Source organism: Equus przewalskii, chromosome 3 (genome assembly GCF_037783145.1).
Source record: "Equus przewalskii isolate Varuska chromosome 3, EquPr2, whole genome shotgun sequence".
Classification (NCBI taxonomy): domain Eukaryota; kingdom Metazoa; phylum Chordata; class Mammalia; order Perissodactyla; family Equidae; genus Equus; species Equus przewalskii.
The window spans coordinates 107671202-107699044 of NC_091833.1; the positions used below are offsets into that span (position 1 = coordinate 107671202).

At 38.9% G+C, this 27843-nt stretch overlaps 1 long non-coding RNA gene across 1 annotated transcript; it reads left to right on the top strand.

Moving 5' to 3' along the window:
* The first annotated feature begins 1525 nt into the window (after nucleotides 1-1525).
* On the top strand, nucleotides 1526-26344 carry LOC103542443 (uncharacterized). The gene is made up of 4 exons (XR_011538297.1): nucleotides 1526-1696; nucleotides 12297-12433; nucleotides 16011-16289; nucleotides 24530-26344. It is a non-coding gene; the product is annotated as an uncharacterized lncRNA (long non-coding RNA).
* Nucleotides 26345-27843: the final 1499 nt, after the last annotated feature.

Consider the following 27843-nt stretch of genomic DNA (forward strand, 5'->3'; position numbering starts at 1 on the left):
TGGTTTATTTTCTTAATAGGTAAAGAATGCATCACTTGTTAGATAATTGTGCCTTTAATGACTATATTTTTTGTCCTTTTGTACTTGCTCAGAGAATTCCGTTTCTTCAACAAGGACTAGTGATATGTCAGGTAACATGTACATAAGTTAATAGATTTGAAAGTCATACTTTTCTTACTATTATGAAAATTTCAAAGTTGAGGATAGTAAAATGAACCCAACAACCCAACTCCTAGTTTCAACCATTATCAATATTTGGCCAATTTTGTTTCTATTGCTTTCACCCCCCAACTCCCGCCCCCTTGCCCCCACCACATAAACATACTTCATCACTCCACCCCACTCTCAGCGAGAATTATTTTAAAGCAAATCTTGGCTATCGTAGTATTTCATCTAATATCCAGTGTTCGAATTTTTCTAATTTTCTCAAAAAGATGATTTTTTACACTTGTTTCTTTGAATTAGAATCTAAACTATGTCCATACATTTCATTTGATTGATATTTCTTATGTCTCTTTATTTAATATATAATAGGCTCTCCTCTCCTTTTTTTCTTTGGCATTTATTTGTTGTAAAGATTGGGTCATCTGTGCAGTTGAAATTCCCATATTCTGGATTTGGCTGATTTCATCCTCATACTGTCACTCAACCTATTCTATCATGTATATTTCCTGTAACTGATAGTTAAGTGTAGATGATTAACTAGATTAAAGTTTGACTTTTTTTCAGGGAGGGAGGCAGAAATATTTATGTGGTGGTTTATATTCTATTGCATTCATATCAGGAAGTGAAAGGCTTCAATAATATTTTTGAAAGTGCCCTCATATATATGAACTAAAAATTATAAAGCAATGATATAATTTCCATAAGCTCTGTTCCTCTGTTGGCTTATCACCTCTAACCTCCCTGTTTTTACAGATGGGGAAACTAAGGCCCAGAGAGTTAAATATTTGCCAAAGGCCAAACAGCTAATTTAATAGAAGTAGGGCTCTTTTCTACCTTCCACTACTTTTAAAATTTTGCCTCAGTTGTATTTACCTTTAGCTGAAGGTATTTGTGCATCAGAAAAAAGTCTGTTAGAGGAGGTCAGCATAGCGTTTCTGCCTGTCCAACTAGAGGTTTTGTGACTGAGAGGGTAAGACATAGTACATGGTAAACTTTCAACTCCCTTGAGTTGTTCTGTTCTTTGCACTGCCAGTGTAATAGCTAAGAAATAGTCAGAGAGGGGCTTAGATGGGACCTAAGCCTGAAGCCTGGTAAATCCCAGATAGGAAGAATGCAAGCAAATCTTTATTGGCTACAATAGCAGTTGGTTATTTGGCCCTAAATAAGTTTTATTTGTGGTATTTGTTTACCTCGTTTTGTTTTATTCTGGTATGCTTAGTTTCTCATTTTAGTTTCTACTTATAAACTTAAATTAATATTAATTTGAAGAAAATTATGTAACAAAATATAGGAAGTGAAAACTTGAGGAAGTTACATTCCTCTTCAGCTTACATAACTGAACAGATGCTGTGAAATCAGTGATGCGAAAAAATCTTTTACAAGCATGGTTCCACTTCACTGGGCTGGGAAGTATCTTAGAGTTGCTTCATCTGTTTATTGTGTAAAAGTAGTCTGTAGTGGCAGGTTCACTGCTTTCTTTTTCAGTGACTTCCAGTGAACTGACGGGAATTTGCAAAAACGATGATTGTAGGTATGTGACAAATTAATTTATCATTAAAAGCCATTACCTTGATCATTTTCTAACATAGGAGAAATGAATTAGCTTCTAGGGAGAAAGGAAGGTTTTATGACTGAAATAAAAGTTTTATGAAATGATACCTTTACTTTGTAAGAAAAACAAAGTTATGATCACATAAATTTCCCTAATATTTAAATACAACATAGAGAAATAATCCCAAAACATAACACAAATAAAAATTTGGGAACGTTTTGTGGCTGGCCTGGTGGCCTAGTGACTAAGTTTGCGTGCTCTGGTTTCATCGGCCCAGGGTTCACAGGTTCCGATCCCGGGCCCAGATCTAGCACGACTCATCAAGCCATGCTGTGGTGGCATCCCACATAAAGTAGAAGAAGACTGGTGCAGATGTTAGCTAGCAACAATCTTCCTCAAGCAAAAGCATTGGCAACAGATGTTAGCTCAGGGCCAATCTTCCTCACACACACATAAAAACACTTGGGAACATTTTACTTAATGTGATTAGTGTGCTGTCTATTTATAAGTTCATTCCATTCTGGGATACACAAGGGCGATTCTCACAGATCTAATACTCTATTAACCCTGTTTTTTTCCCTTTTTTAAAAAGATTTTATTTTTCCTTTTTCTCCCCAAAGCCCTCCGGTACATAGTTGTACATTTTTAGTTGTGGGTCCTTCTAGTTGTGGCATGTGGGATGCCGCCTCAGCATAGCTTGATGAACTGTGCCATGTCCGCACCCAGGATCCAAACCAGCAAAACCCTGGGCTGCCAAAGCGGAGCGTGTGACCTTAACCACTCGGCCACAGGGCTGGCCCCAATTCCTTTGTTTGTAATTGGATTAAGTATTAAAAATACTAATAAGTAGGGGCCGGGCCAGTGGCGCAGTGATTAAGTTCGCACTTTCTGCTTCTGCTGCCCAGGGTTTGCTGGTTCAGATCCTGGGTGCAGACCTATGCACCGTTTGTCAAGCCATGCTGTGGCAGGCATCCCCCATATGAAGTAGAGGAAGATGGGCACAGATGTTAGCTCAGGGCCAGTCTTCCTCAGCAAAAAGAGGAGGATTGGCAGCAGATGTTAGCTCAGGTCTAATCTTCCTCAAAAAGAAAATACTAATAAGTAGTACTACATTAATTCTACTTTGCAATGAGCAGTGGTATTTGTAGGAGAGAAAGAGAATTCCTCTACTCTCTCTAGATACTTCTGGCTGGTCTAAAAATTAAATTGACATGAGACAGATTAACAGGAGAAAATCAAACATAACATGTACATGGGAGAAACCCAGGAAAGCCGAGTAACTCACCAAAATGGCCAAGGCTGACAGCTTAAATATCATCTTCAGCTAAAGACAAAGGAGGATGTTGAGGGTAGTAGTTTGGGCCTTCAAAGGGGAGAAAGGCAATTCACATGGAAATGGAAAAGCAAATGTTTGGTAGATAAGAATGGGCTTAGCCAGGACCCTCACAGTCTATGATACCCAGAGTTATCTATGGTAATGGCCTGTCCTGGGGAGAGGCCTTTTATCTTAAATTCTTTTAGGCAGTTAAGGGGAAGGTCAAAGTTTCTTTTAGAGTCTTTTGTTCTTAAAATAATCAAGCGATCTTAAAAATAATCAGGCCAAAGAGACACATTTTGAGGTGGCCAATTCTGGTCCCCCACATATTTCATCCAAAAGAATGATAAATGTATGTCTCATAATCATTCTTTAGTGTTTATGAAAAGTAAGCTTTAATATTTTGTATTCTTTAGTTACCAAGTATAACTCAATTTTTGATTCAGAGTTTTGGAAAGCAAATGAATCTGTCCAGATAGTTTTCTTGAATGTATCAAATGTTTTATTCCTGGGATGTAATGGTTAAAAGTTTGAGACAGGACAGATAGTGAAAAATAGACAAAATATAGGAAACAATGTTTTTAAAGATAATGGACATCAGGCAACAAAGAAGAGGCAATAAAGGGCGTGAACCCTGAGCAAGAGGAAACAAACAAAGTGAGTTCTATGATTGCTCCAGCTAACTACCTTGAGACAGTTTCCAGTCACAGCACAGGGAGGGGAGAACACAGGGAGAACCTGGTGGGATCCCTGATTTGATGAGGCGGGGCTGAGAGTCTGATGAAACCAAGGCAGCTACCGTTTCCAGCACAGAGTGCTAGTGAAGAGATTGCTGCACTAAAGAGAACTCTAGAATAATTGGTGAAGAATCTCCTTTCAGTTTTCAGGTGAGTACTGATCAGTGCATGCAGGTGAAGAAATTACCTGAGGCCAAGAAAAGGACCACCCAAAAGTATATAGGTAATAGAGTCCAGCTCAGAGTGGGCTAAGAATAATGGCTGTTCCCACAGGACAGATTGGAAAAACGTCACTTCACAGAGCATTGGGTAGAGTACATAGAAGGGTCTTGCCTCACTTGTGGGGAATAATTAGCCCGATGCCGAGCACTGTTCTGTCTTGCCTTGTATTTAAAGCAACACCTGAAAGCGTCAAATTGTTTCCAAGTAACTCCCTGAACAAAGATTTATAGGAATACAAAAATGTCCAGTACCCAGAAAGGTAAAATTTCCAATGTCTGGCATCCAATCAAAAATTACCACAGATGCAAATAAGTAGGAAAATAGGACTCATAATGAGGAGACAAATCAGTTGAAACTGAAACAGATGTTAGAATTTGCAGAAATACCTATTCCATATGTTCAGAAAGTTTAGAGACATGGAAGATAGACACCAAACCTCTAGAGATGAAAACTATAATGTATGAAATATAAAACACTGGATGGAAGTAATGGCAGATTTGACACTGCAGAATGAAAGATTCATGAGTTTGAAGACATCAATGGAAATATCCAAAATCAAGCACAGAAAAAAAAGCCACCAGTGACCTGTGCACAACTTGAAGCAGTTTACTAGGCCTGTAACAGGAGACTAAGGAGTAGAGGAAGAAATTTGAAGAATTAATTTGAAGAAATAGCTAAGAAGTTTTTAAATTTGATGGAAACCATAGACCCACAGATCTTAGATCAATGGACTCCAAGCACAAGAAGCTTGAAAAGAACTACACCAAGTAATTTGGATACAATGTTACAAATTGAGAATAACATTAGATTTCTTTTAGAAAACAATTCAACTGAGAAATTAGACCAACACAGTTACTAGAAAGAACTCTGTCAGTCTAAAATTCTATGCTCAGAGAAAAGATCTTTCAAAAAAAGGCAAAATACTTTTTCAGACAAAAGCTGAAAATTCATCATTAGCAGAACTGTAATACGAGAAATGTTCAAGTCAGTTCTTTCAAGCAGGTGGAAATACACTAGAGGCCAGCAAACTATGGTCTGCAACCTGTTATTTTACTGCCTGCAATCTAAGATTGGCTTTTACATTTTTAAAAGGTTATTAAAAAAAAAAAAAGACCAAAAATATCTCCAGACGTTATCATCAAATGCTTCTTGGGGGGCAAAACTACCTCTTGAGGACCAGTGGCTGTATATCCCAGTTACAATGCAGAGATTGTTGGATTGGATAAAAAAGCAAGACCCAATTATATGCTGCTTATAAAACATAAATAGATTAAAAATAAAAGGATAGAAAATGAAATATGATGGTAATAGCAGTCAAAGGAAAGCTGGAGTGACTATTGTTATAAGACAAGGAAAATTTTAGAACAAAGAATATAACCAGGGATAAAGAATGTAAAATGGTACAATCACTTTGAAAATACTTTGGCAGTTTCTTGTAAAATTAAACACATCTACCATATGATCTAGCCATTCTACTCATAATTACTCAAGAGAAAAGGAAATATTTGTCCATACAAAAACTTTTACAAAATGTTCATAGTAGTTCTATTTTGTAACAACCAAAATTGGAAATAACTAAAGTGTTCATCAACAAGTGACTAGATAAATTGGCATACAATAGAACACATACAATGGAATAGTACTTAGCAATTAAGAGGAATGAACTGTTGATACATAACTACAACATGGATGAATTTCAAAGATAATTATGCTGAGTGAAAGAAGCCAGACAAAAGATATATTCCAAGTGACTCCATTTATATAAAATTTTAGAAAATGGGATATAAGTCATAGAGACAGGAAGATTAGTAATTGCCTAGGGGAGAGAGGCAGAGGTGGGGCTGGGGAAAGCAAGAGAAAGGGCTTACCAATGGCCCCAGGAAACTTGGGCATAGTAGAGATATTCATTGTCTTGATTCAGGTGATAGTTTCTTGTGTTTATGCCTTTGTTGAAACATCAAATCATACATTTTAAATATGTGTAGTTCATTGTATGTCAGTTATACCTCCATAAAGCTTTTACAAAGTTTGTGTCAGGAAAGTGAGATGTTAACAATATCTTTAATTTTATTTCTTTCAAAATGTCTTGAAAATGTTCCCTTCCATATGTGGTGAAAATTAAGGGAGCATGTAATAGCTAGGGTGAATACTGCCATGACAGTAATGCCTTTTGGGACCCTTGGATATATTTGAGTGTTGTATAAACACCCGTTGTTGTAAAGATAGTTCATCAGAAATGCTGAAAATAATAGTTAAATATGTGATATTATTAGATATTGTCTTTGGAAATGTTTGCCAAATATTAATTGCTTTTCAACTAGGAAAAAATAGTTGACCAAGTAGTATTGAATATTTAGTAAAAATAACTTTCACTGTGTTTTTCAATACCTCAGTGAAAGCAGCAGAATGTCTTTGGATGAAAGAGTTTTGTTATATTGTGTGTTAGTTGATAATTATTGAAGCCAGATATTGGATACATGGGGGTGTTTATTATACCATTGTCTCTGTTCTTGTGTATGTTTGCAATTTCCCATGATAACACATTTTTTAAAGTTTATATTACCCAGCAATATATTATCTACTATAAATATATCTAATTTAGTTTTGTGTGAAGTTGTATTTAAACAACATAACATATCCTGTACTAACTGATCTTGCTACATATATCCAACAAACTAAAAGTGTTATTCAGCTTGTTCTCATCAAATTGGATTTTGAAATCTCTGCAGACTTGTGATAAGTATTGCTTCTAAATGTTCTGCAGCAGTAAAAAATAAATGAGCTACTGTGCTGTCACTCTGCATAGTTTTTAATTAATTAGCTGAGATTTAAGGTTAATACACACCATATCTATACATGCTGTAAGAAACTGTGTGAGTTGTTTTTTCTTCTGTCTCACAATATGCTTTAAGGATGATAGTAAAGTTTTATCGCTAACAATGGTGAAATGATGAAGAAATTAGACTGAGAACTTTAATGTATTTTTTTTCTCTTTCTTTATCAGTAGGTTCAGCGTGTTGTTTCCAAGTAACTTTTTAATTTTGAAGATTTTAAGCTTTTATTTTAAGAATGTTATTGACAATTTGATAAACCCACATATTAAATTATCTTCATTATAATATTTTGTACTTCTGTTATTCTTTTTGGAATGTAGCTTGAATGAAGTCAAAATTTGCTGTTTAAAATAAATATTTTTCTCCATATTCTACATCCCAGATCCAGCAGTTGAACTTGAACACTGTTGTACTTCATCATTCTTTATTCCTTTTATTCTAAAAAATTTGATGTAAGTGCAATTTGTATCAGTTTAATTGAAGTGTTACAAGTTATAAATTCAAAAATATCACACTGGATGTTTTCTGACAAATGGACTGAACATTTGTAACTGAAAATCTTGATACTTTCTGTCAGTAGCAGATGACGTTCCTTCACACATTTGTCACAACCAATTGAATTATGTTAGCCAAACATTTAATTGTACAATTATTAGCTCTTCCATTAAGGTGATTGTTAAACTGACCATCTTACACCAGGAAATCAAATGAGAAGACAGCAATAAAAATATCCCAGCCAATTCATGTTTTATTTATCCCATCCTGTTCATTAATTGTTTCTCATAACAGTGGCCACAGTTGATCACAGTATATGCGGCAGTAGACACAGTCCTTGCTCAGACTTTGAGTAAGTTGCTTGGGCATTTTCTATTAAAAAGATTTGCTGGTTTCAATACTCAGTTAGCTTGTGACTATTGTTTAAAAAAGCACCATACTGTGCCATTTGATTCTCATTTAGATGCAGAATAAAACTTTGCTTTGTCTCATTTGAATGTAATGAGTCTTTCCAGATCTGCATGTCAAATAGACGGGTACTGCTACTTAGTATGTAACTCATAAAGCATATAAGTTGTTTAATATGTGTTAAAACTTCAATTTTAACAAATATTGAATACCTATAAAATATGCCAAGTGTTATGCTAGGCACTTTTACATGTTTTCTCATGGGTTGCCATAAAGGTTAAAGAGCTTGCCCATGATCATCTGGTTGTTTAGTGAAAGAGCCAAAGAACAGAACCTAGAAACTATGACATGTATTTAAATGCCACTTGCACTATACCAGGATTCAAACCATTAAGAGTGGGATGAGGTTTTCATAATTAATAGTTGCAATTTGTAATAGTACTAATGTTTTATTATGTTCATATTTAAACTAGACAGTATTCAACATCTAGTAAGTTCTTTTTAAATGAAGCTTAATACCAGTGAACTGAAAACACTACCGTTGTTTAAAACTCTAATCTAGTTAGCGATTGGAATAAATTATCTCTGTTAATACCACATTGCCTAACAGGCTGGCAGTTTCATCAAAACAACAAATATCTCATACATTTAAAAACTGAAAAGATGGGACTGGCCTGGTGGCACAGCGGTTAAGTGCGCACGTTCCGCCTTGGCAGCCTGTGGTTGGCTGGTCCAGATCCCGGGTGCGGACGTGGCACCGCTCATCATGCCATGGTGACAGGCATCCCGCATATAAAAAAGTAGAGAAAGATGGGCACAGATGTTAGCTCAGGGCTAGTCTTCTTCAGCAAAAAGAGGAGGATTGGCAGATGTTAGCTCAGGGCTGATCTTCCTGAAAAAATAAAAAATAAAAAAACAAAAACTGAAAAGTCAAATCAGCCCAAGAGATTTGCATTATATGAATACAATAACAAAATGGTCTGTTTTTAAAAAGAGTGTGGCAATAGGGACTTGAGGCAATTCTGTCTTCAACTGGTCACAAGGAAAGTGAATCAACTTCCTCTTGCTTCAGCCCAAGGGTGTGGCATGTGGTCTTGAACAGTTCACTTGTGACCCAGATTCCTTTGGAGGGCTCCTTTGGAGAACATAGATGCAGGTATACTGTAGTCATCAGAGTCCTAGCAACAGCTAAATCCTTCTCAGCTGAGAGCCCATGGTTTTGGTTTTGGTTTTTGGGTTTGGTTTTGTTTTGTTTTCCTTAAATGTCAGGATTTCTGTGTAGTTTTGGACTGAGGGCCGGGTAGTTTCATCCTAAGTTTGTGTTACTTTCCTCAGATAAACTTTAGCTCTGCTCAAGTGGCATAGGATTTTATTTTTTGTTACATGTTAAAAACATTGATTGAGGCTCTAGTATGCACAAAGCTCCACGCTAGGCATAGAGTTGGTGAGGGGCGTGAGACAAGTTGGGAAGGGGTGAGATGTACAGCTTGGAGTGTATAGCTTGAGCATTCCCTGTGAGTACTCTGGGATTCAGATAATTTTGCATACGTCTGGCATACTGGTAGGCTGGCTCTATAAAAGTTTTACAGAATTTGCGGAGGTAACTTATGCAAGGCAGATCATCCTAAGGGAAAAAGAAGTGAGTTAGACCAATACTAAAACCATTGTTGGAGTGAAGGAGGGATTCTGAATATGACAGTATGGCTGTACTCAAATTTGCCCTGTCTCAGACCCCTGATAGCATATATGATGCCCGGGAGCCAGAGGGCTCTAAATGAGTACAATTGAAAGCTACTTCACTAAACACAGGAGGCTGAAGCAACTGTCCTGTGGGACCTCTTTAACAGTATGTCACAAAGAAGAAAGCCATTCTTTGCTGCCTTGGCACCCAAGCTCATGATGACTACTTGAGAATTCAAGGCCCAGAGGAAGAATGGAAGAGACACAGTGGCTCACTTGTTCTCTGGGGTAGCAGCATAGCTATAATGGGAGTGAATTTGTTCCTGAGCATGTGAGAAACATCCCTGGGGATTCAGAATTGCTTTGTAGTAATAGTGGGGAAGTTTTTTTGTTTTTGTTTTTGTTTTAAATGATGTAACATTGATTTAGAACATATAAATTTCAGGTGTACCTCATTATATTTCGACTTCTGTATAGACTGTATCGATTTCACCACAAAAGACTAATTACCATCTGTCACCATACACTTGTGCTCCCTTACCCCTTTCATACACATCCCACCCCTCCCCCTCCACCTCTGGTAACCACCAATCTGTTCTTTGTATTTATGTGTTTGTTTGTTAGTTTATCTTCCACATATGGATGAGATCATACCATATTTGTCTTTCGCTTAGCATAATATCCTCAAAGTCCATCCATGTTGTTGCGAATGGCAAGATTTCATCTTTTTTTATGGGGGAGTAGTATTCCACTGTGAATATATACCACATCTTCTTTATCCATTCATCTGTTGATGGGCACTTGGGTTGCTTTCAAGTCTTAGTTATTGTGAATAGTGCTGCAGTGGAGGGGAAGTTTTGGTGAAACTACAGGTTCTGTACTTGCTGGTGGGTCAATGAATCGTTAAGATGCACATAGTTATGATATTGTGACTTCATTTGTACCTGTGAGCTGTTGTGGCCTGGGGATATAAGGCTATATAAAGATGAACAAAACAGTGTCCCTACTTTCAAAAAGGGCGCACTTTAGTGGGGAAAAAACATATTCCTATTAATGAAAATAAAATGCAGTGCATTCAATATTGTAAGTAAGGTACTGCACTAGGTGCCTCATTGAATGACACATAGGGGTATTTGGGTCCTATTCTGTAGAAATTGGGACACCATTAAATGTTTTTAACTAAGGAAGAGTCATTTGTCAGATCTATGTTTTAGAAACATTTCCGAATAGTTGTTGGCAGAAAGATTGAATGAAAAGCAGCTAAAATCATGGAGACCAGTAGTTGAAGCAGAAGAAAAGTAGGGCCCAGAAGAGATCCATATCAGTGTGAGTGGAGAAGAGGGGCTAGATTAGAGATGTTTAAGAGGATGATGTGTCTTATTAGATATGGAAGTGATTCAGAGTGAAAGCTTTTAAAATAACTCCAAAATCTCCAGAGGCACTATCCTGTACATTAAAAGATACAGGTTCTGGGGCTAAACTGCCCAAATTTGAATGTTGGCTCTGCTATTAACAGGATACCCGTGGGCAAATTACGTGTCCTCTCCATCTCAGTTTTTTCATCTGTAAAGTAGGAATTATAATCGTCATTCTGCGAAAAACATCCTTAGAATAGTGCCTTGTGCTCAAGTTTGTTTGCTATCATTATTCTAGGTAGAGTAACTAGATGAACAGCAATAAAAGTCAGTGAGATTAGAATACAGAAGGCTTGGCAAACTCAGAGAACAGATAAAATGGTGAGTTCACTTTTGGACATACTGAATCTGGCACATGGTAGTCACACAGTAAGTGTTTGTTGAATAATAATAGAAATGAGCAGGTTTTTCTTTTTTAAATCACTTTGATCATGTGCCAGACACTGTCATAAACTCTTCACCTGTGTAATCTCATTTAATCCTCACACAATCCTGTCAGATAGGTAGTCTTATTTCTATTTCACAGTTTATTTACCGGAATTGTGAGCAGAATTGTGACTTAATATTAACAAAAGCCTCCTTCCCAGAAAGCAAAAGAAGTTCTGCTTTACTCTGCTGGTGGTCAGTGAGAAAGTAGACCAGCTGGGATTTCAACCCAGACAATCTGATTCCAAAGCTGAAACGGTGAACCACTATAATGGCTCGAATCATTTGAAACCTGTGGCCCCTAATGTCTCTTAGTACTAGAGTTTATTAAGATATAGTTTCCTATTTCATGCAGTGTTAGAGGTTTAATAATAAAAATACCTATCATTTATGGCTACCATGTGCCAGGCATTATACATATATTATCTTCAATCTTCACAACAAGCCATCAGGTTGTTATGGTTATAATACCATCAGGGTATTATAATCAATATTTTTCAGCAGTGGAAACTAAGGCTCAAAGATGTTTAGGAACTTGCCCACAGTTGCATAGTTACTAAGCAGCAGAGGAGAGATTTGAGCTCAGGTCTGTTTATTTCCAAAGCCTATGCTACTTGTATAGTAACCTGTCTTTCAAATTTAGCTACTACATTTAGCATATCATGTCATTGTGTTTTGCAAATGATACCATGAGTTCCATGAATTCTATAATCACTTTATCAAGTTTGAAAAACAATTTTAATTATGGAAGCATAGTTGGTAACTGGAATAGTATTTCTCAAACTTTAGTCTCATAAGAATCATATATAGAGTCTGAGACTTTGCCCCAAATGTACTGAGTCAAATTTCCAAGGTTGAGTCTCAAAAATCAATCTTTAAAAGGACCTGTTGTGATTCCAGTCAGTTTCCCCCAGGACCATATTTTGAGGAATACCAAGGGATGGGGCTAGTTCAGATAGCCTTGGCATCTGACCTCTCTGGTTGAAGTCTTATTGCACTTGCATTGGCAGTACTATGCACTTTATTACCTCTTAATTATTATTTCAGATTTTCTATCATTTAGCTGAGACCAAGCACTTAGCTAAGAACCTTGAAGCAGTGTGTACCCTGCCTCCTGTTCTGCTGTACATTACTTCCCACTCTGCACCCCTTTCCACTGATGAAGCTCCCAGCAAGGCTACATGGTAAGACTTGTGTTGAACAGAAAGTAAAGTGTGATAGCTGTAGTAGAAGGAAAAAGCATTGCAGTGCAGTGAAAACTAGAGACGTGGCTTCAGATCCAACTTGTGCTCTCTGAGCTTTGGTTCCCTCACCTGTAAAATTGGGTTGACAGGACCTACTTGACAATGTTGTGAGGTAATGTAGTGCGTGGTATTTAGTCTTTCATAGCTGATGGCTATCATCAGTGCTTAATTCACCCTTACATTTGGAGAGGAAGATCACAGAAGTCTTATGCTGTATGTAAAAGGAGTGATATCATTTCTCAGGAATGTTCAGTTAGAGACTGAAAGATTAAACACATGTAAATCTGTAATTCTTCATGAATAACAGCATTCCTTTTATTTCACCCACCATAAAGCTGACTCAGATTGGACATTTACGTTTGGTAAATATTTCACAACCATCTCTAATTTATTCATTTTTTTACCCTGCAGACTAGGTTAATATGACTTACTGTTTTATTTTATGAGGCTAGCCTGCCAGCTTGAATGCAACCACATCAAAGAACTTGAGGGCCAGCCCGGTGGTGCAGCAGTTAAGTTCGTGAGCTCTGCTTTGCTCGTTCAGATCCTGGGTGTGGACATGGCACCACTTGGCAAGTCATGCAGTGGTGGGCATCCCACATATAAAGTACAGGAAGATGGGCACAGATGTTAGCTCAGGGCCAGTCTTCCTCAGCAAAAAGAGGAGGATTGGCAACAGATGTTAGCTCAGGGCTAATCTTCCTTAAAAAAAAAAAAAAAAATAGAACCTGAGCTATAATGACTCAGCTAAGCCACTCTGGAATTCTTTTTTTTCTCATTGAAGTATAGTTGATATACAATATTATATTAGTTTCAGGTGTACAACATAGTGATTCAACACTTATTTACGTTACAAAATGATCATCCTGATAAGACTAGTTACTACCTGTCATACAAAGTTTTTACAATATTGTTGACTATATTCTCTATGCTGTACATTACATCCCCATGACTAATTTATGACTGCAAGTTCGTACCTCTTATCCCTGTCACCTATTTTGCCCGTCTTGCCATGCCCCTCCCCTGTGGCAACCACCAATTTTTCCCCTGTATCAATGAGTCTGTTTCTGTTTTGTTTTGTTCATTTTTTTTTTTTTAAGATTCTACATATAAGTGAAATCATATGATATTCTTGTTTCTCTGGCTTATTTCACTTAGCATAATACCCTCTAGATCCATCCATGTTGTTGCAAATGGGAGGATTTAAATTTTTTAACGGCTTTTTAATGTATATACACCACATCTTCTTTAGCCTTTCATCTCCCTATGGACACTTAGGTTGCTTCCATATCTTGGCTATTGCAAATAATGCTGCAATGAACATAGGGGTGCATATATTCTTTCAAATTAGTGGTTTTTTTCCTCGGATAAATACGCAGAAGTGGTGTTGCTGGATTGTATGGTAGTTTTATTTTTAAGTTTTTGAGAAACCTCTATACTGTTTTCCATAGTGGTTGCACTAATTTTCCACCAACAGTGCACAGGATTTCCTTTTCTCCACATTCTCCCCAACACTTACTTGTTTTCTTTTGGATAATAGCCATTCTGACAGGTGTGAGGTAATATCTCATTGCGGTTTTGTTTTACACTTCCCTGATGGTTAGTGATGTTGAGCACCTTTTCATACACTTGTTGGCCATCTGTATGTCTTCTTTGGAAAAATGTCTATTCTGGTCCTCTGCCCATTTTTTGATTGGATTATTTATTTTTTTGGTATTGAGTTGTATGAGTTCTTTATATATTTTGGATATTAACTCCTTACTGGATATATAATTTGCAAATATATTCTTCCATTCAGTATGTTGCCTTTTTGTTTTGTTGATGATTTCTTTCACTGTGCAAAAGGTTTTTAGTTTGATGCAGTCCCATTTATTTATTTTTGCTTTTTTGCCTTTGCCTGAGGCAACCAGTCCAAAAAAATATTCTAAAAGCGATGTCAAAGAGTTTACTGCCTTTGTTTTTTCTAGAAGTTTTATGGTTTCAGGTCTTGCATTTAAGTCTTTTATGCATTTTGAGTTTATTTTTGTATATGGTGTAAGAAAGTGGTTCAATTTCATTCTTTTGCATGTGATTGTCCAGTTTGCCCAACACCATTTATTGAAAAGACTGTCTTTTCCCCATTGTATATTCTTGCCTCCTTTGTGGTAGATTAATTAACCATATAGGCATGGATTTATTTCTGGGCTCTATTCTGTTCCATTGATCTATGTGTCTGTTTTTGTGCCAGTATCATATACTGTTTTGATTACTATAGCTTTGCAGCATAGCTTGAAATCAGGAAGCATGATACCTCCAGCTTTGTTCTTCTTTCTTTTGCCAGAATTCTTGATCCGCAGAAACTATGAAACATTAAACGTTGTTTTAAGCCACTAAGTTTTGGGGTAATTTGTTATGCAGCAATAGATAACTAGTACCACGAGAAAAAGAAAAAACCTCTATCTTATTTCAGCCACTGTTATTTTGTGTTTTCTGTCACGTAGCCAAATCTAACTCTGAGTCCCTCCCTTCTCCAGTTAAATTAATTTGTAGAATTAACCTAAAGAAACAGCTTTCAAAGTGTTCTTTCTAGGGTCCCAGAAAGTGAGAACTTGAGGAGACCAAAAGACCATCTTGTCTAATCTCCTCATTTTCCAGGTAAAAGTAATAGCTAATATTTAGTGCTCCTTATTCCAGGCTTTCTACTAACTTCCATACAACATGTAATTCTCAGGACATCCTGTAAAGTAGAGACTCACTATCCCATTTTACTGATGAGGATGGTCCATACTTCTACCCACTTTGCTTTGCTGTCTCTCTACTGTTAAAAATACTTTTCAAACAGTTCAGTTACAAGCATATGTCAATGTTTTATTACAATCCTGCACATAAGGCAAAAGATCTGTAGTAGTCCAAATAATCACTTTGGTAGAGACATTTTAGGAAAGGTGAATGGAATGAATCACGGTTAAATTAGTTACATAAAGAAAATAATGATTGGTTAAAGGTCAACTAACTCTTAGACTTATCTGAGTTGGTTGGTGACTGATTTCCCATAATAGGTAAGCACTTGCCTGGGAGAGTCCTTTTTACATATGTTGTAGATTAATTAATATGTATTAATTATTTATCACCCCTTATCAGTCTCAAAAGCATCCCAGACTTCATCTTCACAGGTCTGCACAGATGAGGAAACTGAAGTCCCAGAATGCACAAGTGATTTTTACAAGGTCCTGTGGGTAGGTAGGTAGTGGCAGAGGTGGAATTAAAACTCAGGTCTCTGTTTTATGTATTAGCTAGATTGTTCCAAAAAACTCAGCTATTAGTTAATGGGAATTAGAGGTATATATGACATTCCTGTTTCTTTCTGCCTGCATAGCTCTCGGCATTTTAAAATTTTCTGGGAGTTGCCTTATGTAATGCCTTATGTTGCTTTATGGGTGTTTTGGGTTTATGAGTTTTTGAAAAAAATGTCAGGGGGAGGGAGGAAGGAAACAGAACTGATACTTCCCTAAATACTCTTTTTTCCCCCTCTCTGTAGGCAGTGATTAAGCAATCGCCTGCCAGATTTCATCATTACAGTGAATGTAAACCCGACAATTTACAGGAAGCTTATGGTTCCTTTCCATTCCAGAAACTTGTGGTACTTTCCCTTTCTACATGTTTCAAACAGTAGAGTCAAGTTGTCCATGAGACTAACCGCCTTCCCTCAGTCTATACACACTGTACCATCCTGCTCCTTGCAAGTCAGCCTATAATAGAGCCTTGGATGGGAAGTCAAGGAGTTGGTGTTGACTTGGCCATATTTATTAAGAACAAGGTAAGTGATACACACGTATGTTTAGGAAACGGGAGGCTCTTATCTGTCTGGAATTTTTGCAGAGAAACAGTATCGACTACTATACACATTAGATCTCCATATTTGTAATGAAGCAAACTATGACCTTAGCATTATCTAAACTACTTGTCTTCGAAAGGTAATCTAAGGAATTGGATTACTCTATATTTGGAAACTTATGTAGTTTGTGGTGTAGTCCACATTCTTCTTAGTCACCTTTGTCTTCAGTTCAGAGGTTAATAGCACATATTAGGCATTTAGCTGGTTGACATAAACTAATGACAGAGAATTGTTTTTCAGTGTAAGGTTAAGTACACATTCTAGGATGAGAAAGACATAGATTTATATCCCTGATTTTCCACTAACTAGCTGTATGACCTTGGACAAGTCAATACTCTAAACGTTGTTTTTTTTTCTGTCAAGTGTGAAGAATAGTAGAACCTTCCACATATGGTAGTTGTGAAGATTATACATGATGATTCATGTAAAGCATTTACAGTGGCTGGTACACAGTCAGACCTCAATACATTTTAATTACTGTTTTCTTCTCTCCACTTCCAAATATGTCTTTTTTCCTTTCCTTTACTCCTTCCCCTACTCTTCTTTTCCTCCTCTTCTTATTTCTGTCCCATCTGTCCCTTTTTCTCTTACACCTCTTCCTCTTCTCAGCTCTTCTGTATTGGCTGGGTTTTTTTTTTGGAGGAAGATTAGCCCTGAGCTAACTACTGCCAATCCTCCTCTTTTTGCTGAGGAAGACTGGCCCTGAGCTAACATCCATGCTCTACTTTATATGTGGGACGCCTACTACAGCATGACTTTTGCCAAGCGGTGCTATGTCCACAGCTGGAATCCCAACTGGCAAACCCTGGGCCGCCGAGAAGCGGAATGTTCGAACTTAGCCGCTGCGCCAGCGGGCCGGCCCTCAGCTCTTCTGTTATCCTATGCCTTTGTATATGTCCAAGCATTTCTTTTTGATGAGTATTGATGAGCTGCTTCTAGGGGAGAGAGCTCCACACCTTGAAAAAAGGCATAGTAAGTAGCACCTGTATTCCAATCATGCCCTATTCTTTTTGTCAAGAATGGGAAGCATGTGTTCTGGGAATGGATACTAAGACTCATTGTAAGCACAAAGGGCCACTGAACAGGGAAATGCCCAATGTGGCAGATAGCCCTCAACTTTTGAGCAACTATGCGGACTCTTAAAAGAGCTGGCAGCAACCTTGGCTGGCTAGGGAGGGCTAGCCAAGGTGAAGAGGGCCCTGTGTGTGTGTCAAGCAGGAAGTGTCACAGGGGCTTGGTGGTCTAAGGAGTAGAACCCAGCTAGAACTCACTGGAATGGCTTCCTAGTGACAAATTGGGAAAGTCCCATGTCAGAAGGATGGGACCATTTGGCGGGAGATGAAGGCATAGGTCTGCAGAAACAGGTAGAGGAAGCATCCTAGGACTCTCTCTATATGTCTTTCAGGTAGGATGGGCCTCCAAGAGCCTGGATATAGCTCCGACATTATGGATCTAATGGTGGTTGCTGTTAATTAAACTGAAATCTTAAAAAGAAAAATTTTTGTTTTTCAACTACAAAATTTTGGGAAAATTTTTGTTAAAATTTTGGGAAAACAGTAGCTTCTTCCCTCCCCCAAATTAGCCACAATCCCACCACCAAAAGCCATTGTCAACATTTTGATATATGTCCTTTTAACCCCTTTTAAATGTATCTGTAAAATATAGTTTTCATTAGATTGTAACATATTCATTTCTGCATTTCTGATATTAAAAGTAAAATATGCTCATTTAAAACATTGGAAAGAATAGAAAAATACGACAGAGGGAAGGAATCACCTATAATTCTTATCACTCAGAGATGTTAAGATTTTTTTTTTTTTTAATTTTCTTTTTTTTTTTATTAATGTTATGATAGATTACAACCTTGTGAGATTTCAGTTGTACATTTTTGTTAGTCATGTTGTGGGTACACCACTTCCCCCTCCGTACCCTCCCCCCACCCCCCCTTTTCCCTGGTAACCACCGATCAGATCTCCTTATCAATATGCTAATTTCCACCTATGAGTGGAGTCATATAGAGTTCGTCTTTCTCTGACTGACTTATTTCGCTTAACATCATGCCCTCGAGGTCCATCCACATTGTTGTGAATGGGCCAATTTCGTCTTTTTTTATGGCTGAGTAGTATTCCATTGTGTATATATACCACATCTTCTTTATCCAATCATCAGTTTCTGGGCATGTAGGCTGGTTCCACGTCTTGGCTATTGTAAATAATGCTGCGATGAACATAGGGGTGCAACGGACTCTTGAGATATCTGATATCAGGTTCTTAGGATAGATACCCAGTAATGGGATGGCTGGGTCATAGGGTATTTCTATTTTTAACTTTTTGAGAAATCTCCATACTGTTTTCCATAGTGGCTGTACCAGTTTGCATTCCCACCAACAGTGTATGAGGGTTCCTCTTTCTCCACAACCTCTCCAACATTTGTCGTTCTTGGTTTTGGATGTTTTTGCCAATCTAACGGGGGTAAGGTGATATCTTAGTGTAGTTTTGATTTGCATTTCCCTGATGATTAGCGATGATGAACATCTTTTCATGTGTCTATTGGCCATATTCATATCTTCTTTTGAGAAATGTCTGTTCATGTCCTCTGCCCATTTTTTGATCGGGTTGTTTGTTTTTTTGTTGTTAAGCAGTGTGAGTTCTTTGTATATTATGGAGATTAACCCTTTGTCGGATAAGTGGCTTGTAAATATTTTTTCCCAATTAGTGAGCTGTTTTTTTGTTTCAATCCTGTTTTCCCTTGCCTTGAAGAAGCTCTTTAGTCTGATGAAGTCCCATTTGTTTATTCTTTCTATTGTTTCCCTCAACTGAGGAGTTACAGTGTCCGAAAAGATTCTTTTGAAACTGATGTCAAAGAGTGTACTGCCTATATTCTCTTCCAAAAGACTTATTGTCTCAGGCCTAATCTTTAGGTCTTTGATCCATTTTGAGTTTATTTTGGTGTGTGGTGAAAAAGAATGGTCAATTTTCAATCTTTTGCATGTGGCTGTCCAGTTTTCCCAGCACCATTTGTTGAAGAGACTTTCTTTTCTCCATTGTAGGCCCTCTGCTCCTTTGTCGAAGATTAGCTGTCCATAGATGTGTGGTTTTATCTCTGGGCTTTCAATTCTGTTCCATTGATCTGTGGACCTGTTTTTGTACCAGTACCATGCTGTTTTGATCACTGTAGCTTTGTAGTATGTTTTGAAATCGGGGATTGTGATTCCGCCGGCTTTGTTTTTCTTGCTCAGGATTGCTTTAGCAATTCGCGGTCTTTTGTTGCCCCATATGAATTTTAGGATTGTTTGTTCAATTTCTGTGAAGAATGTTCTTGGGATTCTGATTGGGATAGCATTGAATCTGTATATTGCTTTAGGTAGTATGGACATTTTAACTATGTTTATTCTTCCAATCCATGTGCAAGGGATGTCTTTCCATCTCTTTATGTCATCGCCTATTTCTTTCAAGAGAGTCTTGTAGTTTTCATTGTATAGATCCTTCACTTCCTTGGTTAAGTTTATCCCAAGGTATTTTATTCTTTTCGTTGCGATTGTGAATGGGATAGAGTTCTTGAGTTCTTTTTCTGTTAGTTTATTGTTAGTGTATAGAAATGCTACTGATTTATGCACGTTAATTTTATACCCTGCTACTTTGCTGTAGTTGTTGATTATTTCTAATAGTTTTTCTGTGGATTCTTTGGGGTTTTCTATGTATAAGATCATGTCGTCTGCAAACAACGAGAGTTTTACTTCTTCGTTACCTATTTGGATTCCTTTTATTTCTTTTTCCTGCCGAATTGCTCTGGCCAGCACCTCCAGAACTATGTTGAATAGGAGTGGTGAAAGTGGGCACCCTTGTCTTGTTCCTGTCCTCAGAGGGATGGCTTTCAGCTTTTGTCCATTGAGTATGATGTTGGCTGTGGGTCTATCATATATGGCCTTTATTATGTTGAGGTACTTTCCTTCTATACCCATTTTACTGAGGGTTTTTATCATAAATGGGTGTTGGATCTTGTCGAATGCTTTCTCTGCATCTATTGAGATGATCATGTGGTTTTTGGTTTTCATTTTGTTGATGTAGTGTATCACGTTGATTGACTTGCGGATGTTGAACCATCCCTGTGTCCCTGGTATAAATCCCACTTGATCATGGTGTATAATCTTTTTGATGTATTGCTGTAATCGGTTAGCCAAAATTTTGTTGAGGATTTTTGCATCTATGTTCATCAGTGATATCGGCCTGTAGTTCTCCTTCTTTGTGTTGTCCTTGTCAGGTTTGGGGATCAGAGTGATGTTGGCTTCATAGAATGTGTTAGGGAGTTCTCCATCTTTCTCAATTTTCTGGAACAGTTTGAGGAGAATAGGTATTAAGTCTTCTTTGAATGTTTGGTAGAATTCTCCAGAGAAGCCGTCTGGTCCTGGACTCTTATTTTTGGGGAGGTTTTTGATTACCGTTTCTATTTCCTTACTTGTGATTGGTCTATTCAGATTCTCCATTTCTTCCTGATTCAGTTTGGGGAGATTGTAGGAGTCTAGGAATTTGTCCATTTCTTCCAGGTTGTTCAATTTGTTGGCATATAGTTTTTCATAGTATTCTCTTATGATCTCTTGTATTTCATTGGTATCTGTTGTGATTTCTCCTCTGTCATTCCTGATTTTATTAATTTGCGATTTCTCTCTTCTTTTCTTGGTGAGTCTGGCTAGGGGTTTGTCAATTTTGTTAATTCTTTCGAAGAACCAACTCTTTGTTTCATTGATCCTTTCTATTGTCTTTTTTGTTTCAATATCGTTTATTTCTGCTCTTATTTTTATTATTTCCCTCCTTCTACTGACTCTGGGCCTTGTTTGTTCTTCTTTTTCTAGTTCTGTTAGGTGTCGTTTGAGGTTGCTTAAGTGAGCTTTTTCTTGTTTAGTGAGGTGAGCCTGTATTGCGATGAATTTCCCTCTTAGGACTGCTTTTGCTGCATCCCAAATGATTTGGTATGTCGTGTTCTCATTTTCATTTGTCTCCAGATAATATTTGATTTCTTCTTTAATTTCTTCAATGATCCATTGTTTGTTGAGAAGCGTGTTGTTTAGTCTCCACATTTTTGCACCTTTCTCTGCTTTTTTCTTGTAGTTGATTTCTAGTTTAATAGCGTTATGATCAGAAAAGATGCTTGATATTATTTCAACTCTCTTGTATTTATTGATGTTTGCTTTGGTTCCCAAAATATGGTCAATCCTTGAGAATGTTCCATGTGCACTTGAGAAGAATGTGTAACCTGCTGTTTTTGGATGAAGTGTTCTATATATATCTATTAAGTCCATCTGGTCTAATTTTTCATTTAATTCTATTATTTCCTTGTTGATTTTCTGTCTGGATGTTCTGTCCATTGGTGTTAATGGTGTGTTGAGGTCCCCTACTATTATTGTATTGTTGTTGATGTCTTCTTTTAGTTCTATTAAGAGTTGCTTTACAAATTTTGGTGCTCCTGTGTTGGGTGCGTATATATTTATAAGTGTTATGTCTTCTTGGTGGAGAGTCCCTTTTATCATTATATACTGTCCCTCTTTGTTTTTCTTTATCTGTTTTGCTTTGAAATCTACCTTGTCTGATATTAGTATAGCGACACCTGCTTTCTTTTGTTCATTATTAGCTTGGAGTATTGTTCTCCATCCCTTCACTCTGAGTCTGTGTTTGTCTTTGGGGCTGAGGTGTGTTTCCTGGAGGCAGCATATTGTTGGATCTTGTTCTTTGATCCATCCTGCCACTCTGTGTCTTTTGATTGGGGAGTTCAATCCATTTACATTTAGAGTGATTATTGAGACGTGGGGGCCTACCACTACCATTTTGTGTCTTGTTTTCCGGTTTTCTTCAGTTTCCTTTGTTTCTCGTCCCATGGTTTAATCTGTTCTGATGTAGAGCTGCTACTCTCTGTTGTTGTCCTTCTACTTATCTCCTCTGCTCTTGGTTTTGTAGCCCCTTTCCTTCTTTTGATTTTTCAGGAATGAGGGTTTTCCTGAGGATTTCCTGAAGAGGAGGTTTTGTGGCAATGAACTCCCTTAATTTTTGTTTATCTGGGAAAGTTTTTATTTCTCCATCGTATTTGAAGGATATTTTCGCTGGGTAGAGAATTCTCGGCTGTAGGTTTTTGTCCTTCAGATTTTTGAATATATCATTCCACTCTCTTCTAGCCTGTAAAGTTTCTGCTGAGAAATCTGCTGATAGCCTGATGGGGGTTCCTTTGTAGGTTAGTTTCTTTTGCCTGGCTGTCCTTAATATTTTCTCCTTGTCGTTGACTTTTGCTAGCTTCACTACTATATGCCGTGGAGTTGGTCTTCTTGCATTGATAAAGTTTGGAGATCTATTGGCTTCTGTCACCTGAAGATCCATCTCCCTCACCAGATTTGGGAAGTTCTCAGCCATTATTTCTTTGAATAGGTTTTCTGCCCCTTTCTCCTTCTCTTCTCCCTCTGGTATACCTATAATCCTTACGTTGCATCTCCTAATTGTGTCTGATAATTCTCGGAGAGTTTCTTCATTTCTTTTAAGTCTTGCTTCTCTCTCCTCCTCTGCCTGCAACAATTCTATATTGCCATCTTCCAAATTGCTAATTCTTTCCTCCATATTATCGGCCCTACTGTTCAGAGCATCTAGATTTTTCTTAATCTCCTCTATTGTGTTCTTCATTTCCAATATTTCTGTTTGGTTCTTCTTTATCGTATCAAACTCTTTTGTGACATAGCTCCTGAACTCGTTGAGTTGTCGGTCAGAATTCTCTCTTAACTCAGTGAGTATTTTGATGATGGCTGTTTTGAAGTCATCATCATTTAGGTTATATATCTCATTTTCTTTGGGATTGTTTTCTGTGTATTTGTTACTTTCTTTCTGTTCTGGAGATTTAATGTATTTTTTCATATTGCTTGATGATGTTGATTTGTGCCTCCGCATGGAGATAGAGTTTAGTTGCTCCTTTCACTTGTTTCAGCTGCTGCGGTGGGGGGAGCAGCTGTTTATACTTCACCAACCAGGAACCCTGTCCGTAGTTGCTAACTGGGCCTGGGCCCCTCTTCGTAGCCACAGTGGCCCTTTGGATTCCCTCCTCTGCCGTGGGGGCCGTCACGGGGGGCTTCAGGCTGCAGGGGCCTACTGTTGTTGCCCACCTAGATGCGCTCTCTCCTTGGGGTCTGCAACGGTGTTATGGGCTTTTCCAGCGGCCAGGGGTGGGATCACTTATATTTGTCGCTCCGTTGCTGTCGGCACCCACCAAATCTCACTTGTCCTCTATGGGTCGCAGGAGAGCTATTGGCATCTTCTACAGTCTGTGGTTAGTACACCTAGCTATGCTGCTTTTGCCCTGGGGTCTTCCAGCCTTGTGGCTGGCGGCTGGGTGCCTTCTACTGGTGCTGTGCAGAGGCTTTCCCTAAGGCTTCTGTGAGCCTGTAGGGTTTCCCCCTAGGCTACTAAGCTGGGTCTCTGGAACTCTCTCCAGCCCCAGTCCTCTCCGAGATCTCCGGCAATCCCTAGCCTCACCGGGTGGGCAACGGCAGCTGGGGGTCGCCCCGTCCTCTGGGCTTCTCTCCGGGCCTCTGCCGGGAGCTCTGAATGCTCAGCGTGGCCCCTCTGCTACCGGCAGACAGAGAGTTTTGTCTGCTGCCTGGCGGAGCTCCGGCGCTTCCCCTCCGGGTCGCCGGACCCGCCTTTGAAAGTTCCCCCGCCCCGGTCCTCTCCGAGATCTCCCGCAATCCCTAGTCCCACGGGGCGGGCAACAGCAGCTGGGGGACGCCCCGCCCTCTGGGCTTCTGTCCGAGCCTCTGCCGGGAGCCCTGAATGCTGGGCGTGGCCCCTCTGCTAATGGCAGACAGAGAGTTTTGTCTGCTGCCTGGGGGAGCTCCGGCGCTTCCCCTCCGGGTCGCCGGACCCGCCTTTGAAAGTTCCCCCGCCCCGGTCCTCTCCGAGATCTCCGGCAATCCCTAGTCCCCCGGGGCGGGCGTCTCTCTGGGACCCTCCGGGCGCCCCGAGCACCAGGCTGGGTCTCCCCGCCAATGGCGGGGAGAGACTCTCCCCGCGGGCTCAGGTGTGCAACTCCAAAGTTTCCCTCTGCGTTTAGGAGTAATTGCAGGGGGTTTAAGTAGGGTTCTGGTCACCTGTTTCCACCGTCGCTCCTCTGTTGTGTTCTCGCTCCTGCCCTAGATGTGTGTGGATCCTCTGGGGGCGTCCGTTGGAAGAAAGCCGCTTGCGGGTACTAGGCTGCCCGTCGGGGTCGGAGAGTTTTCACCTATTTCCACATCCTCCCGGAGGAAAGTCCGTCCGCCTTCCGATGTATAGTCGCGTGGGTGTCTCAGACGTCCTGAGATGCTGTCTGGATATCCTTTGTCAAGCGATAAGTGTCCAAATAATTGTAGACTCGAAGGGCGAGAGACAAAGAGGACTACTCACGGCGCCATCTTGGAATCAAGTCAGATGTTAAGATTTTGCATCATTCATTTCCAATTCTTTTACGCATTTTTGTAAACTTGGGATGGATTATACTGTATATACAATTTTGATTCTGCTTTTTTCAATTAATATTCTACCATACTCATTTCCCCAATGTCATTAAAGACACTGTCTCTACCCTCAAAGATGCTTCCATTCCATTAGTTGTTGCCAATTTTTTTAGTCATGGTGTGAAAAGCTTTATTGTATCTTCACTATTTAAATTTAAAAAAAGAAAGTAAGGGTTTGGGGCAAACTGCAGTCCATTTGCATATAAAGTATCCTAAAGGAAAATGAAACAAAAGCAAAAACCTGTAGCATCTGGCATTGCATTTCAACTCAGTCTCCATCTTTTCTTTTAATAATGCCATCATCCCTCCTAAGAGCTATGCTCCTAAATCAACCTACCCTGGTGCCGCAGTTGTTGATTAGCTATTTTGACTAACAATGAGGTTCAACTCTGGTACTGAGTTAGGCCTGGGATTCCAACTGGTTTGCAATAGCAACATTCTTTCATTGCTTGTTTTCACAACTAACCCCCTAATGGGGAAGTGCTGTGTCACATACTCAAATAAACAGAATTGAATGCCTTAGAATTGACTTTCCCTGACCAGTAACCCTTTCTGTGGCCCGCAAAACTAGGGTTGGAAAATACCTAGTTTTGAAGAGAAGAGGCCTAGAGTCATCATATTTTTAGGTCACCAGGGAAATGGTTTGGCATCTTTTGTTTTTCCCTATAGCATGCAGTTTTTCAGAGAGAATGAGAGCAGAGAAGAAGGAACCACCAATCCACAAGCCACCATACAACATGGATTTTCACTTCTCTGCTCATATGCCTGTATCCAGTCTTCTTGTGGTGGCCATTAGCTAGATGTTCTGTTAGAATTGCTTTGCTGTCATACACCAGAAGAAATCATAGAGAGGTGATTAAACCAACAACCTTGGCCTTACTGACAGTTCCTGATCTGCTGTAGTTGCAAAAACCTACAATAATGATACCACATTGATCAGTGTCTTCTTTCTGGGGTTAAAGTTTAATGTAAATCAATTATTTATCTGGATATATCAGGTGATTAATTGCTATATTACTCAGCATATGGAGCTAATGTCAACAGCTTCTTTCAAAGGGAAGAATGACCCACAGGACTTATTTTTTATTACTTTATTTCTTTCATTTTGTCATCTTAAACGCATCCCCTGAAATGGTCGGAGTCCAAAGTGGCTGTTATTACTGTTAAGCTGAGTACACAGCTTCAAATTCTGGGTTACACTGAAACTCTGTGTGTGGATGGACTTTTTTGTTGTTAAACACCTATTTAATGTGTCTGGTTCTAGGGTTACACTAGTGAACAACACAGACACAAACAGGTATTGGGAAATAAAACATGGTGCATTAAAAGTTAGTTAAAATGGGGAAATTTTACAGAATGCCACGCACTTCCCTCATTCCTTTCTTTATTCAACAAATATTGAGTACTAATTGTATGACAAGCATTGTTCTAAGACTGAGAATAAAACAAAATGCATGTTCTTATGGAGCTCATCTCTTTCTACATAACTGGTTCAGGCGAGGTCTGATTCCACATTCCAGGACACTTAGAGTCAAAGACTAGAATGAAGTAAAGAAACAAAGGGGAAATAAGGAAATGTCTTCTGGGGGATATTAAAAAATATAGAGGCAAAGCCCTAGCAAAAGAGCAGGGTATAAAAAGAGAGGAGAAAGGAGGAGAGGATGAGAGAGAGGGAGAGCTTAAGGATCTTAACTATATTCAATTTCTTAAGTGTTATTCCTGTTTCTTTAGGGCAGACTGTGTACAAACCATCATCTCTTATATCCTACACAACTAACACAGTGCCTGGGAGGGTATCGTGGGACCTAGACTCATACAGCCAGATTACTCACTTACTAACTTGTGGGACCCTAGGCAATTACCAGAATGTTTCCAAGACTTAGTTTCCCACAGCACTATCTCACAGAGTTGTTTTATTTAATAATAATAGCTTACAGACAGTACTTACTATGTGCCAGGTACTATTATAAGCAGTTCAAATATATGAACTTTCTTAATCCTCATAACAAACCTATGAGGTAGGTATTTGTCTTAGTCAGCTCAGACTGCTATAATAATATATCATAGACTGGGTGGCTTATAAACAACTGAAATTTATTTCTCACAATCCCGGACGCTGGAAGTCCCAGATCAGGGCACCAGCATGGTGAGGGCCCTCTTCAGGGTTGCGGAACGCAGATTTCTTCTTACAGCCTCACATGGCAGAACAGAGAAGGTAAGCAAGCTCTCTAGTGACTCTCATAAGGGCACTAATTCATCATGAGGGCATTACCTTCATGACCTCATCTAATCCTAGTTACCTCCCAAAGGCCCACCTCCTAATAACATCACATGGGGGGAGGTAGGGCTTCAACATATAAATTTGAGGGGAACCCAAGCATTTGGTCCATAGAAGCATTACATCTTTTTACATTTTACATACGAGGAAACAGGCACAGAGAAGTCAAGCATCTTGCTCAAGGTAGAACAAGTATATCTGGCAAAACCAGGAATCTAACTTCATCCCCAGAGTCTGTGCTTTTAACCACTGGTCACGGGGCTTGTCAATAAATGGCACATAGTAAGATTAGAAATAAACTCTACTGCAAGGTTCTTTTTCACTTCCTTCTACTCTATCATTTACTCAATATTTATCAAACCCCTATGTTGTCATGGAACTGTTAAAGAGTAACAGGGATATAGGGCGTAACGGAACATATCTGGTTCTTGCCCTCCTGGAGTTTATCGTCATTAAGCAAATAACATAACCCCTCCCGGGGTTATTTCTCTCCGTGTCCATTAGTCCTCTAGCCAATCAGCGAAGGTTTGTTCAGGGTGAGCAGAGTCCATAAGAGGGTCTCCCTAGGTCTCCTGGACAAGCCGGGGCAGGGACCAGGTGATCTGTGGGGCAGAGACAGGCTGACTTTTCTCTGGGCATTGACCTTGTTAGTTTCCTTCTTTCTCTTTGAGCCTCGGCTT